Raw genomic sequence first — 15345 nt, forward strand, 5'->3', positions numbered from 1 at the left:
CTTTAAATAACCCTAGAATAGGCATATCTAATGCACACTTGATAGAGATTTCTTACACAGAGCTGGACTTGGAGTCAGAATTCCTAAATGAAAATTCTATATCTAGCACTAACTGATTCTATTATCCTGGGTGAGTCACTTCTAATATCAAAAATCAATTTTGGCATATGCAAAATAGGTAATAATATTCTCAGTACCTATTACAAAGGATTATCATGAAGGAGCAGTTTGTAAGTAACAAAACACTTTATAAATGTGAGTTATTATTATACTTTATTAATTGGATCAAAAATATATAATATTTAACAAAACAAAATTTAAGTCAGTTTTTCCCCCTAAGAATAATGTAATCCATAATATAGATGTCAACAATCATTTTATGTCCTAATGAGGTTTGGGGACAATTATAATGTACTAATGATACTGCTTTGTGCAAAATATTTTTAGAGCTTATACCTATAGATTTCTGAAAAAGAAATGAGTAATCTGATTGCTTATTTTTTTCAATTAAAACCCTCCTCTAAACCTTCTACATGATGTAGAGATAACCTTTAGTACTCAAAAGTTATTTTATCAGAATGAAAAGCTTGGAAGTTCTTGCCAAGTTGAAAAACTTTGCAGTGAGGACCATCAACAGACTATCAAGTATGTACCTAGCAATTGAGGACGAGCTTAATGCTACAAGGTGATGAAGTTTTTGATATAGCAAGTCATTTTGCCATCTACTAAGATATAGAGGGATAAAATCTCCTTTCTGTATTTTCATCACACTATTCTACCTGGTTCTTCTACCTGCTTGCATTCTTTCTAGGTCTTACTTAGAAGAAGTTCATCTATGTCATGTTCATGGACTGTGATATCCACCAAGACTCTGTCCTAATCTCTTTTCTTTTATTTCCATATAGCCACCTATGTTGGTGATCTCATCAGTTCCTATGGATTCGAATATCATTACTCTGCTTACAATTTCCAGATCTACATTTCTGACTCTCTTATGACTTCTAATCCCAAACCACTCATTGTCTATTCAATATTTCAAACTGAATGTCTTGTAAGTAAAGGATTGCTAGAGCCAGGTTTAACTGATTTTTCAATTTCATTATAAGTAATTATAGGAAAGAAATCACTAAATGATACAAATCAAAACTTGGCATATTACTTTCTTGCAAGAGTGGTGGTGTCCTTGATAGTACTAAGGAAAACTGATGGAAGTGTGGATTTAAGAAAAAAAAATGACTGTTCTCTTTTGGACATATTAAATTTAAAAATGGCTACAATGGAAGTCCAATCATTCTGGAGAACAATTTGAAACTATATAACTATATGTAAAAGACTATAAAACTGGCATAGAAGTTGACCCAGATAGACCAAACTAGGCCTGTATTCCAAAGAGATCAAAGAAAATGGAAAAAGACTTATTTGTTCAAAAATATTTATAGTAGCTCTTTGTGTGGTATCAAAGAATTATGAAATGAGAAGATGCCCATCAGTTGAAAAATGGCTGAATATCTAAGATGATATGGTAGTGGGAAAATGCTATTGTGCTATCAGAAATCATGAGTAGGATGGTTTCAGAAAATCCTGAGAAATTTTATATGAACTAATGCAAAGCTAAGTGAACAGAATCAGAACAATTATCTGCCTCCCACACACACAGAAAAAGACAAGGTGAAATAATTTTTCAGCTCCAAAAAACTTGTAAGGTCAGCACAAAGATTTCACCAGTGAGAAAGTGTAGCTCAAAGCAGCACACTAAAACAGGTGCTACTGTGGCAAAAAAGCCTTGGAGACAGCTGAATAGGCAGCAAAGGCTTCCAGAGCTCTCAGTCACAGATGGTAAGAGGTCAGAGAGCAGGTGGAATTTGGACAACTGCTCAAAATAGAATTACAGAGATTCCTTTGCTGACTCCAGGTGCATGACTCTTGTCTTGGCCATACACAGGTCTCAGAATGAGGAGGAGAACTAGCACACCCAAGTGCTTATAGACACACTGGAGCAGGGGACCCTGTTCTCAATTGTACAGTGGAAAAAAGTGCTTGTGGTTGCTCAAAGCTCAGAGTATAGGCCTGGAGAGTATTAAACACACTTCTCCTCAGATTATATCATCCTGGAAGAACTGAAAGCCAATAGATCTCCAGAGCAAGCTCTGAAAACAGCAGATTTGGCCAAGTGGAAAAATATTTTCAAAAATTCACTGAAGGGAAGAACTTCATAAAAGGCAAAATTTGCCATATGGAAAAATAGATACAAAAATTCACTGAAGAAACGAATTATTTACAAACTAGAATTGGCCAAATAGAAAAAGGAATTACAAAAGTTCACGCAAGAAAATAATGTCTTAAAAATTAGAATTGGGTAAGTGGAATCTAATGTCTCCATGAGACATCAGGAAACAAACAAAGCAAAATAATTTTAAAAAATAAAAGAAAATGTGACATATTTCTTTGGACAAGCAACTAACCTGGAATAAATTTAGGAGAGATAATCTAAGAATTATTGGACTACCTGAAAGTCTTGATCAAAATAAAAAGAATTTAAATATCATATTTCAAGAATGATCAAGGAAACAGCTCAGATATTCTAAAACTAGAGAATAAAATAGAAATTGAAAAAATTCACTGATCTCCTCCTGAAAGAGATTCCAAAAGGATAACTCCCAGAAATATAATCAACTCCCAGGTGAAGGAAACAATATTGAAAGCAGTCACAAAGAAATAATTCAGATATAATGGAGCCACAGTAAGGATAACACAAGACTTAGCAGATTTTATTAAATGATCAGAGGTCCTGGAATATGATATTCCAGAGGGCAAAGAAGCTAAGATTTCAACCAAGAATTTCTTCCCTAGCAAAACTGAACATGATAGAGAACTTCCAGACATTCTTGATGAAAAGACTAGAGCTGAATAGAAAATTTGACTCTCAAGTACAATTCTCAAGAGTAGCATATAAAGGTGAATAGGAAAGAGAAGTCAAAAGACATTCAGTAATGTTAAACTGCTTACAAATCTACATTGAAGGATGATTCTTGTAACTCCTAAGAACTTTATCGTTATTTGGGCAGTTAGAAGTAGTATATGTAGACAGAGGACAAGGGTGTGAGTTGAATATGATGGGATAATATCTAAAAAAATTAAAATGTATAATTGAGACAGAGGAATGCATTGAGAGAAGAGGAAGGTAGAACAAGAATGGAGTAAATTATCTTACATAAAAGAGGAACATAAGAGCTTTTATAATGCAATAGAAGATAGGGGAGGTAGGGAAGGGAACATTTGAACCTTATGCCCAATGGAAATGGCTTAAAAAGAGATGAACATACATATCAATTGTATAGAAATCTATTTTACTCAACAGGAAAGTAGTAGGGGAAGAGAAATAAGAAAAAGGCGTGGGGCTGATAGAAAAGAAGGGAAATTGTGTTATATGTTGGTCTGAAGCTAAATACTTTTGAGCACGGACAGAGGGAAAAGAGAAAGAAAAGGATAAATGGAGTTGAGGTGAAATACATAGTAGTCATAGTAGTGAAAAAAAATGTCTCTTCAATAAAGGCTTCATTTCTCACATACATACAGAAATAATTTGAATCTGTTAAAATACAAGTCATTCCCCAATTGATAAATGGTCAAAGAATATGAACAGGCAGTTCTCAGCCAAAGTAATTAAAGCTCTCTATAGTCATGCAAAGATGTTTTAAATGACTATTAATTAGAGAAATGCAAATTTAAACAACACTGAGGTACCACCCCACACCAATCAGATTGGCTATTATGACAGAAAGGAAAATGACAAAACTTGGAGGGAATGTAGGAAAACTGAAACCCTAATGCACTTTTGGGATAGTTGTGAACTGATTCAAATATTTTGCAGAGTGATTTGGCGAATTGAACCTATGCCCAAAGGGCTACAATATCATATAGCATTATCATTGATATTGTTATGAATAAAAATCAATCTAGGAGACTTTATAATGAATGTATAAGTATTTATTAGTAAACATAAAGAGAGAAAGAATGTTTCTAGCTTCTCTAACTTAAAGTAAGATCAGGTTCTATTCCAGCCTTACAAGGTTCCTGCCAAGCACCCACTTGCCAGAGATTGCAAGATAGATAAAAGCCACTAAGATGGCTGGAGATAGAGTGAGACCAGAATGAAGGCTGGAAGCTAAGAGCTGGACCACACATTCAGAGTTGGCTTTTCAAACCTCTAAGCTCCTCCCTTAAATTCTTCAATTGGCCTGCTGGCAGCCCAGACATGTTGAGTTTTTCAGGATTTTGGTGGTCCCCTAGATATTTAATTCACACATTATTTCCCAATGAGATTAAAATAAAAAAAAAGAGAAAGGACTTATAAAAATATTTAAAATGACTTTTTTTCTTTGGGTGAAGAATTGGAAAGTGAGAGGATGCCCCCAATTTGGGAATGGCTGAGTAAAGTATATAGTATGTATGATTGTAATGGAATACTAATATGCTCTAAGAAATAATGAGCAGAAAAACATGGAACCACTTGTATGAACTGAAGCAGAATGAAGTAAGCAGTACCAGGAGATCATTTTACACAGTGACAGTAATAGTGTATGATGAATAACTATCAATAATTTAGTTATTCTCAGCAATACAGTGATCCAAAAAAATCGCAAGGGACTTATAAAAAAAAAACAAAAAAAACAAAAACCTCCACTTGCTTCCAAAGAAGGAACTGATAGAGTCTGAATCCAGAATCCAGAATAAAGTAAACTTTTAAAACAAACTTTCTTAATTTCTTTTTTGTTTCCTTCTACAATAGGAGTAATATGGAAAATGTTTTACATGACTGCACATGTAAAAATTATAAGAGATTACTCATGATCTCAGTGGAAGTGAAGTAGAGATAAAGAGAGAATTTGAGACTCAAAATTATTTTTAAGAAGTTGGAAATTTTTTTTACCTATAATTAAGGGAAATTAGGTTAAATTAAATTTAATTTAAAAAAAGAAGAAAAACTAGCTTACCCTGCATAGGAAGAGAACTTAGAATATTACTATCTCCTAATTTTTATGTTGTCAGTCTCTCCAAATCATTCGAAACCATGCTCTACATGCTCCCCAAAATAATTTTCCTAAAACACAGATCTTACCATGTCAACTCTTCTACTCAATAAACTCTAGTGGCTACTGATCACTTAAAAGCAAACAGGATTATCTTTATCTGACAATTTTCTTCATAACCATGTCCCTTCCTTCCTTTTGATTCTCTTTACACATTATTCTTGTCTATTTGTCCTACAATCCAATCATACTGAATTACTTTCTTTTTCTCACACATATTCCATTCACCATTCAATGGTTCTTCCCCATTCAAGGAATGTTCTCTGCCTCTTAGAATGCCTCTCTTCTTTCAAGATTCAGTTCAAAAACAATGTTTTTTTCAAGAGACCTCTTCCTTTCTCCAGGTTTCTAGTGTCTCCCTGTAAAAATCCATTTTATTTGCTTGGTAGGGGTGTTATATTATCTCTTTATCTATCTATACAAACTGCACATAATAGAGAACTGCAATTTCATGTTTGATGCTGTTTTGCCATTCTAACATATATATTTAAATGATAATTTTGCTAAGCTTAGAATATTTTCATTGGAGGGAATTCTGTCAACCTGAACGCACTAAACCCCAGGCAAACCTTGAGCTAACTGACATGGAGTAGTATATGCTGTTTGCTTTTGTGGTCTCAGTCAAGCAGTTCCTAGCCGGCCACTTTAATGTACTAGGTTTCTATCCCCAGTACTTTGCACAGTATGTGGTGCATGGGAAGCATTTAATAACTTTTTATTAATTGAATGTTTGATTTATTTACTTGAAGGACACATCTTCAAGAGTCTTTAAGAGCCTTAATCCCAAACTTAAACAGAGTTCCTTGAATACCTTAATTAAATCAAAGGATGGGTGAATAGAAGATAAACAAACAAACAAACAAATAAATAAATAAATAAATAAATGGTAAAAACATCCTTAGTACATTTCAAGTATAATTTTTTAATGTGATGTTTACCCTCATTGTGGTGCATGGTACCTCTCTGGATTCTCATTCTCTCCCACCAAAGCAGCCATTCTGGAACATCCTATCAAGCCTCAAGAAACTTAGAAATGTCCCTATAAGACTGGAATTAATGACTCTTCCATGGTCATACAGACAACGGAATAATATATATAACCATTTTGATTGTGAACTCCTTAGCAGGTAAAGTCCCATGGAAAATAAAACCAATTCTTGGAAAATGGGATAGTCTTAAATAGTTTATTTGTATCCTTAGCTCCTTGCAAAGAATTCAGCATATAGTAAATTCTTTAAAAATTTTTTATTTAGAATATTTTTCCATGGTTACATGATTCATATTCCCAACTCCTCCACTATGTCCTACCTCCTCCCCAAAGCCAACAGGAAGTACCACGGGGTTATTCATGTATCATTGTTCAAAACATATTTCTATGCTTTTTGTATTTGCAGTAGGGCAATTCTTTAACATCAAAACCCTAATCACATCCCTATCACACTATATGATCGAGCATATATTTTTCTAATGCATTTTTGGTTCCACAGTTCCTTCTCTGGATGTGGAGAGCGTTCTTCCTCATAAGTCCCTCAGAATTGTCTTCAATCATTGCATTGCTGCTGGTAGAAAAGTCTATTACTTTCGATTGTGCTATAAAATATCAATCTCTGTGTACAATGTTCTCCTGGTTCTGCTCCTTTCACTCTGCATCAGTTCCTGGAGGTCTTTCCAGTTCACTTTGAATTCCTCCAGTTTATTATTGCTTTCAGCACAATAATATTCCATCACCATCACATACCACAATTTATTTATCCATTTCCTAATCGACAGACACCCTCTCATTATCCAATTTTTTTGCCACTACAATATATTTTTGTACATGTCTTTTTCCTTATTATCTCTGGGGTACAAACCCAGCAGTGGCAGGGTGAAAGGGCAGGAATTCATTTAAAGCCCTTCATATAATAGTTCAAAATTGTCTACCAGAATGGCTGGACCAATTCACAACTCCACCAGCAGTATATTAGTGTCCCAGTTTTGCTACTTCCCCTCTAAAATATAGTAAATTCTTAATAAATACTTGCTGATAATAAAAACTTGTTGATCAAACAACATATGAGAGTTTTTCTTTGTGGATGCAGGCCTTTCCAGTCTCATCCCTTGATTTTAATTTTATGATAATTTTCTTTTTCATTAACTGCTGAGTTTTCATCAAGATTCCTAGATCTCACTAACACTTTGATTGAAACTTTCTAGCTATAAACAGGAATCCCTAAAGATATATCAGTTAATATGGTGACTTAAGAGGTAAAAATATGCGGTATTCTATTCTTTATAATTCAGCATATGCTTTTCTGCTCCAACTCCAGTTCCCCTTCTTTGCTTGGGTGATAGCTTACATATCTGAGAACAGAATCTTTAAACTCTTTATATTTATTTCCCCACTCTTCTTGGTTGCTTAATGTTTCTTTTGTTCATTTCTCAAATGTATACATGTCATTGTAATAAAGCTAAGTTAAAGCTGTTCAAAAACATTTACATTTTCTTCAAAATGTTCTGCTAATGTGGATAAAAGATCTTTCCAAACTAGTTCTTTCCAAATCTAATTCATGTCAAAAAGTCTGTAAAAGTTGAAGGCTGCTATTTCTCCCTAGGGTAGATTGTTAGAAATTCTGTTTATTAATTAAGCATTGTATGCAAATTAATTGAAACAAGTCTCACTCTACTGGATAACTGAAGAAAGCAGTCTTTTTCCTGTCTTAGAGAAAGGACATTATTTTATGCCAGGGGTTCATTACCTGGGGGCCAATTGATTCCTAAAATTTTAGGAGGTCCATGGACTTGGATGGAGAACAATCATATCTATTTTTATTAACCATTTGGTCTATCTTGTAATTACATGCATTTATTTTATACATTTAAAAACACTATTTTAAGAAGGATTACTAGGCCTCACTAGATTGCTGAAGGAGTTCATTTATAAAAAACAAAATAGATAAGAACCTCTGTGGTGCAAAATTTGGAGCTTTCAAAGTGAAGAGTTATCTTAGATAATGTCCATTTTTTTTAACAGATCTAGAATCAGAGGAGAAAAGCAAGAAAAAGAACTTTGTCTGATAACATTAGATGTGGAAGAACTCGGCTCCTGTGGATGACCTATGTCTCCCCTTATAGTGAATTCTATACTTCTGATTTACCTTCTCATGACCTATTTCTTAAAATAAAATTTAAAAAAAGATCATTATATACTTAGAAACCACAACTAGCACAAAAACATTTAACTAATGTAATGCATAAAAGATTATATGCAAAACCATAAACTCCACATTGTTTACAACGTGTTTAAAATACGTAAATTATATATATATGCTAATAGATATCCTCTGTTTTTTAGTTCCTTTTGGATTTATTTAACTTGGATACTTTTTCTCTTGATTTTGTGGCTGTTATTTTTTAACATAATCATAGTGTGTATATATATATAAATATGTATATGTACATATATTATTCTTATTCTCTTTTCATCTTTTCATGTATTTCTCTTATTTTCTTTATATTTCCAGTATTTGTTATTTTGATCACATAATGCAATCCATCATATTAAAATATCATAATGCATTTGGCCATTTCTCCTATTCATTGCATTTTTGTTATTTTCAGTTATTTGGTCATAATAAACAAAACTTCCCTGAAAATTTTCATACATACACAGTATTTTACCCTGTCAATAATGCCCTTAGGTTCTGTCCCTAGTAATAGGATCTCTATGTCAATGAGCATGAGCAATTTTACAACTCAGTGTATAATTCCATCTTGTTTTCTAAAAATATATATTCATAGCTACTCTAGCAATGTAATATTAGGCCTATTCCTCTATGTTCCTATAAGCATTTAATTTGATCACTTTAGCCCTTCTGGTTTTCAGTTAACATACATTACCAGGACCATGATTTGCTAGATTGGACTTTAGGCAGCAGATACAATCTGTGTTTCTAGTTTGGTCATAAAGCAGTGGAGTTTTTGTTCTAGTGCCACATCCCCTTAGGGATACAGGATTATCTCCATACTATGATGAGTGTTAAGATAAGACTTGCAGAATATTTATACACTCCAAGCCATTGTTGACCCATCAGAAACTATTATGTGTATGTTCAGGTTTAGATATGCTCCTAAACTCATGCAGATTTTTGGGGGCTTCCAATCTATCTTATTTTTCTTACCTAAGATTCTATTCATCTTAACTTCTTTCTTATTTATTTTTATTAGATTTATCTAGTTCTGAGAGAGGACAATAAAAGTTTGCCACTATTTTTGTCATCTATTTCCATCCATATCTTATTTAGTTTTTCCTCTAAAATATGGGTGCTATAATACTTGTTACATACATGTCCAATACTGATAATACTTCATTATCCATGGTAACTGCCCCTAATAGAATATAGTTACCCTGTTCATAATAATCCATTATATCCATTTTAACCCCAACTCTGTCAGAGATCATGACTGCTATCCCTACCTCCCTGGGTCAGATGGCACATAGTATAGTCCAGTGATGGTGAACCTTTTAGGGATCTAGTGCCCAAACTGCAACTCTCATTCCACATTGGAGTCCTCTGCCTTATCCCAGACAGGGGAGGGAAGAAGCTCTCCCATTGGGCTACTAGGCAGAGGGGTGGGTGATGTGAGAAGTGTTCTCAAGCACCATTGGAGTGGGGGAGCAGCCTCCTTAATCATGCATGCCATAGGTTTGCCAACATGGCCCTAGGGTTCTAAGGCTTCAGTAGTGCTTTGCCAGAGTCCACCCTCCTCCCTAAAGCATATGAGATTTAGGTTGGCCTCCAGGAGGAGGCATGCCATTTGTGGCTATATTCAGAGTGAGACAGCCCACTAATGCCTAATAATCCCTCCTGACCCCTTGCCAAATTTATTCTAAGCATAATTGCAGTAACTTAGGCTCTACAGAAGGAAACAACCTAAGAAAACTTTCTATATATCCTTATACTGCTTTTCCCCTCTACTTAACTGAAAGAGGGAGAAATGAGGAAATACCTGTATTAATTAGAAATTTTGTTCCTTTAGACTCAATCTCCCAAAATTCTTTCACTGTCCCAAAATTCCTTTTTCCCTTTTCATTTATGTGTGTCCTTATGTTACTGGTTATATAGTACTGAAAGCTCCTCCCTCACTCTCTCTTCCGTATGAATGACTTGGGTGAGCTCCCTCTTGACTCTAGCCTTTTAGTTTTCCTTTTTGTTTCAAGTTAAATTTAATAATCTTATTAAATACAATACTTGGATTATTTTTGGATATTGATTTTTTGAACATTTATTAATATTCATTTTTAACATGGTTACATGATTCATGCTCCTACTTTCCCCTTCACCCCCCCGCTCTCTCCCCACCCATGGCCAATGCACATTTCCACTGGTTTTAACATGTGTCATCGTTCCAGACTTATTTCTAAATTGTCGATAGTTGCATTGGTGTGGTAGTTTCCAGTCTACATCCCAATCATGTCCACCAGATCCCATGCTTTCAAGCAGTTGTTTTTCTTATATGTTTCCTCTCCTACAGTTCTTCCTCTGAATGTGGGTAGCGTTCTTTACCATAAATCCCTCAGAATTGTCCTGTGTCATTGCTTTCTGCTGGTACCAAAGTCCATTGCATTCGATTTTACCATAGTATATCAATCTCTGTGTACAATGTTCTTCTGGCTTTGCTCCTTTCACTCTGCATCAATTCCTGGAGGTCTCTCCAGTTCACCTGGAACTCCTCTAGTTTATTATTCCTTTTAGCACAATAGTATTCCATCACAAGCATATACCACAGTTTGTTCAGCCATTCCCCAATTGAAGGACATACCCTACTTTTCCAGTATTTTGCCACCACAAAAAGCTCAGCTATAAATATTTTCATATAAGTCTGTTTGTTTATGATCTCTTTTGGGTACAAACCCAACAATGGTATTGCTGGATCAAAGGGCAGGCATTCTTTTATAGCCCTTTGAGCATAGTTCCAAATTGCCAGCCAGAATGGTTGGATCAGTTCACAACTCCACAAGCAATGCATCAATTTCCCAATTTTGCCACATCCCCTCCAACATTCATTACTCTCCCCTTCTTTCATTTTAGCCACTCTGCTAGGTGTGAGGTGATACCTCAGAGTTATTTTGATTTGCATTTCTCTAATTATTAAAGATTTAGAACACTTTCTCATGTGCTTATTGACATTTTTTTATTTCTTTACCTTAAAATTGCCTATTCATGTCTCTTGCCCATTGGGGAATGGATTGATTTTGTATGCAGTTGATTTAACTCCTTGTATATTTGAGTAATTAGACCCCTGTCAGAATTTTTTGTTATAAAGATTTTTTTCCCAAGTTGTTGTTTCCCTCATGATTTTGACTATATTGTTTTTGTTTGTACAAAAGCCTTTTAGCTTAATATAATCAAAACCATTTAATTTACATTTTGTAATTTTCTCTGACTCTTGCTTGGTTTTAAAATCTTTCCTTTCCCAGAGATCTGACAGGTATACTATTTTGTGTTCACTTAACTTATTTATAGTTTCCCCCTTTATATTCAAGTCATTCACCCATTCTGAATTTATCTTGGTATAGGGTATAAAATGTTGAGCTAAACCTACTCTCTCCCACATTGTTTTCCAAATTTCCCAGCACTTTTTGTCAAATAGTGGATTCATGTCCCAAAAGTTGGGCTCTTTGGGTTTATCATACACTGTCTTGCTGATGTCATTTACCCCAAGTCTATTCCACTGATCCTCCCTTCTGTCTCTTAGCCAGTACCATATTGTTTTGATGACTGCTGCTTTATAGTATAGTTTAATATCTGGTACTGCTAGGCCCCCTTCCTTCACATTTTTCTTCATTATTTCCTTTGGTATTCTTGTTCTTTTTTTATTCCAAATGAAATTTGTTATAGTTTTTCATAATTCAGTAATGAAGTTTTTTGGTAATTTGATAGATATGGCACTAAATAGATACATTAATTTGGGTAGAATGGTCATTTTTATTATGTTAGCTCATCCTACCCATGAGCAATCAATGGCTTTCCAATTGTTGAGATCCAGTTTTAATTGTTTGGAAAGTGTTTTATTGTTGTTTTTGTATAATTGCTGTGTTTGTTTTGGTAGATAGATTCCCAAGTATTTTATATTGTCTAGGGTGATTTTAATGGTGTTTCTCTTTCTACCTCTTGCTGCTCTAATGTGTTGGAAATATATAGAAATGCTGATGATTTATGTGCATTTATTTTGTATCCTGCAACTTTGCTAAAGTTGTTGATTATTTCTACCAGCTCCTTAGTTGATTCTCTAGGATTTTTTAAGTATACCATCATATCATCTGCAAAGAGTGATAGCTTAGTCTCCTCATTGCCTATTTTAATACCTTCAATTTCTTTTCCTTCTCTAATTGCTACTGCTAGTGTTTCTAATACTATGTTGAATAGTAGAGGTGATAATGGGCATCCTTGTTTCACTCCTGATCTTATTGGGAAGGCTTCTAATTTATCCCCATTGCATATGATGTTTGTTGATGGTTTTAGGTATATACTGTTTATTGTTTTTAGCAAAGGTCCTTCTATTCCTATACTTTCCAGTGTTTTCAATAGGAACGAATGCTGTATTTTTTCAAAGGCTTTTTCAGCATCTGTTGAGATAATCATGTGATTTTTGTTTGTTAGCCTGTTGATATGGTCAATTATGTGGATGGTTTTCCTAATGTTGAACCATCCTTGCATTCCTGGTATAAATCCCAACTGATCATGGTGGATGATCTTCTTAATTACTTGCTGGAGTCTCTTTGCTAGTATTCTATTTAGAATTTTTGCATCTATTTTTATTAGGGAGATTAGTCTATAGTTTTCTTTCTCTGTTTTTGATCTACCTGGCTTTGGAATCAGTACCATATATTTGTGATGAAAGGAATTTGGTAGGACTCCTTCTTTGCTTATCATATCAAATAATTTGTATAGTATTAGGATTAGTTGCTCTTTGAATGTCTGATAGAATTCACTTGTGAATCCATCAGGTCCTGGTGATTTTTTCTTAGGGAGTTCTTTGATGGCTTGTTCAATTTCTATTTCTGATATGGGATTATTTAGGTATTCTATTTCTTCTGCTGTTAATCTAGGCAATTTATGTTTTTGTAAATATTCATCCACATCTAAATTTTTATATTTGTTGCCATATAATTGGGTGAAATAGTTTTTAATGATTGCCTTAATTTCCCCTTCATTAGAAGTGAGGTCTCCCTTTTCATTTTTGATACTGTCAGTTTGGTTTTCTTCTTTCCTTTTTTTTTATTAGATTGACCAGTACTTTGTCTATTTTATCTTTTTTTGTCAAAATACCAAATAGAAGGGAGTAGTATTTGGGAAAGAAGTTATGATCTGAGAAATCTCAAAGATATTCAGCTGAATGACAAAGTAATTCTTTAAAATGCCTTTTGTAGAGGCAAAGGCAGTTGTGATTTGATTATGGTTCTTGGGAGTAAAGATGAAACTGAGACAGGAGGTTTCAAACTTGGCAGCATTTTATCGCATAGAAAACTGAGGTTCAGATAATGAATTGTTTAAGATCATAGAGGCTCCAACATTGACCATAAATGTTATCAATTCCCCACCTTCCTACTGCCACTAAATCATTTGTGCATATTAAAACAAAATTGGAGTTTTGAAAATGAATATTCTATTCAGTGCTTATATATAAAATTAAGTTTAGAACAATCAGTAAGGGAAAATTAATGAGAAAGGTGTCATTAAATTTTGTTTATTTATAATCTTCTTTTAAAAGCATCATCTTTTAATATTTAAGTATTATATTTACTCAGTCTCTATGTTCAATAGTTGTTGTTTTTTTATAGAGTTGATTTTGGGAACAATCCCTTGTAGTGAATTTGTAGGAGTAAATAGATAAAAGTCCCACGGGATGGGAAAGCGTGGCTAGATTAAATTTGTCTCACAATGGAGAATTTTTATGTCAATGAGATCAGAGATCCATTTCGTGTCTGTTCTTTCTTCAACAAAACAAAATAAAAACAAACAACAACCACCCCAACAAAAACATTCTTATGTGAAAGTACCATATTACAGGGGAAAGAATCCTAGCCAAAAGAACCTGGGTTTGAGGCTTTCCTCTGCACCTTACCACTGTAAGGATGGTACTTGTGCAAGGGGGATGGGACAAAAGGAGCCAAAGAAGTGGTGGGTTACAGTTCGTGACAGTTGGTGACAGTTGAGACCAGAGAGAATTGTGGGTATTTCTCTGGAGGAGGGAGATGGAGGAGGAGGTCTTCTGGCAGAGGTTCTCTGAGGAAGGAGGAGAGGTTCCGAGGAGGATATCCCAGCTTGGATCCAGTCCTGAGGGCTTCCTGAGGATCTTTCTTTGGACACTGAAACCCTGATTCCCTGGTCAAAGATTCCATCGCTTCTCACCCAGCCGGATTTCAATCATAGAGTTAGCAGAGTGTTTGGAATCCATTTTAGGAGCAATCTCTTAGGCTCCTTCTCCTATTACCCAACCTTGCTGAGAATCCCTTTCCGGTTTGGTTTTGCAATTATAGAAAGGATAGAAATAGGAAATAGAAATAGAAACTGAAGCAGAAGTGGTGAGGGGAGGAAGAACTTCAAAGGTTCTCACCCGAGTGATGGACCCCACAGAAATAGAGAAGAGGACACCCCAAAATGTCTCTGCTCTTCACCCCTTTCTCCAATCCCTATATTGATATTAGTAAAACACATTCATTAGTCAGATATTGTTCCAGAGTGCCTGAGAGATGAGGGAGAGGGAAATCACATCTTGGTCTGGCTGCCTCTATCTTGAAGCCAGACCACCTGCTATGAAGTTGGCTTACCTCAGGGGAGGCTTGTATGAACCCTGCCCTCATTCAGAATCAGATTGGGGTCCCCCATACCTCTTCTTATAGGGAAGCCATGCCCTCCTGTGAAGTGGCACAACCATCTATGTCACCCAGTTTCAGGGTGACACCCTCTTGAAGTCTCCCAGAGTGTATATTTCTCAAGGAGAGAGCTAGAAGAGAGTCTCACCTCATATGCTCTCTCTATCTTCCTTCTATCAAAACATTGGGTTTCTGGCTCTCATTTATTATTATACCAGCTCTATGACATCTAGCATGGCCAAGTAATTTAACCTTTCTTCATTTAAAAAATGAGAATAATAACACTAGAGCTAATGTAAGAAAAAAAACACTTTGGAAACCTTAAGCCCTTTAGAAATGGGACTCATTACTATTGTTATCATTTTTGAGTATTTTGATAAACAAACTTGATCTTGT

The 15345-nt window shown here is 34.8% G+C and overlaps 1 pseudogene; it reads left to right on the top strand.

Moving 5' to 3' along the window:
* Positions 1-578: 578 nt before the first annotated feature.
* LOC123233558 overlaps positions 579-15345 on the top strand; it is a 51917-nt pseudogene continuing 37150 nt past the window's right edge.

The sequence above is a fragment of the Gracilinanus agilis genome, chromosome 2 (genome assembly GCF_016433145.1).
Source record: "Gracilinanus agilis isolate LMUSP501 chromosome 2, AgileGrace, whole genome shotgun sequence".
In the NCBI taxonomy this organism is placed as follows: Eukaryota; Metazoa; Chordata; class Mammalia; order Didelphimorphia; family Didelphidae; genus Gracilinanus; species Gracilinanus agilis.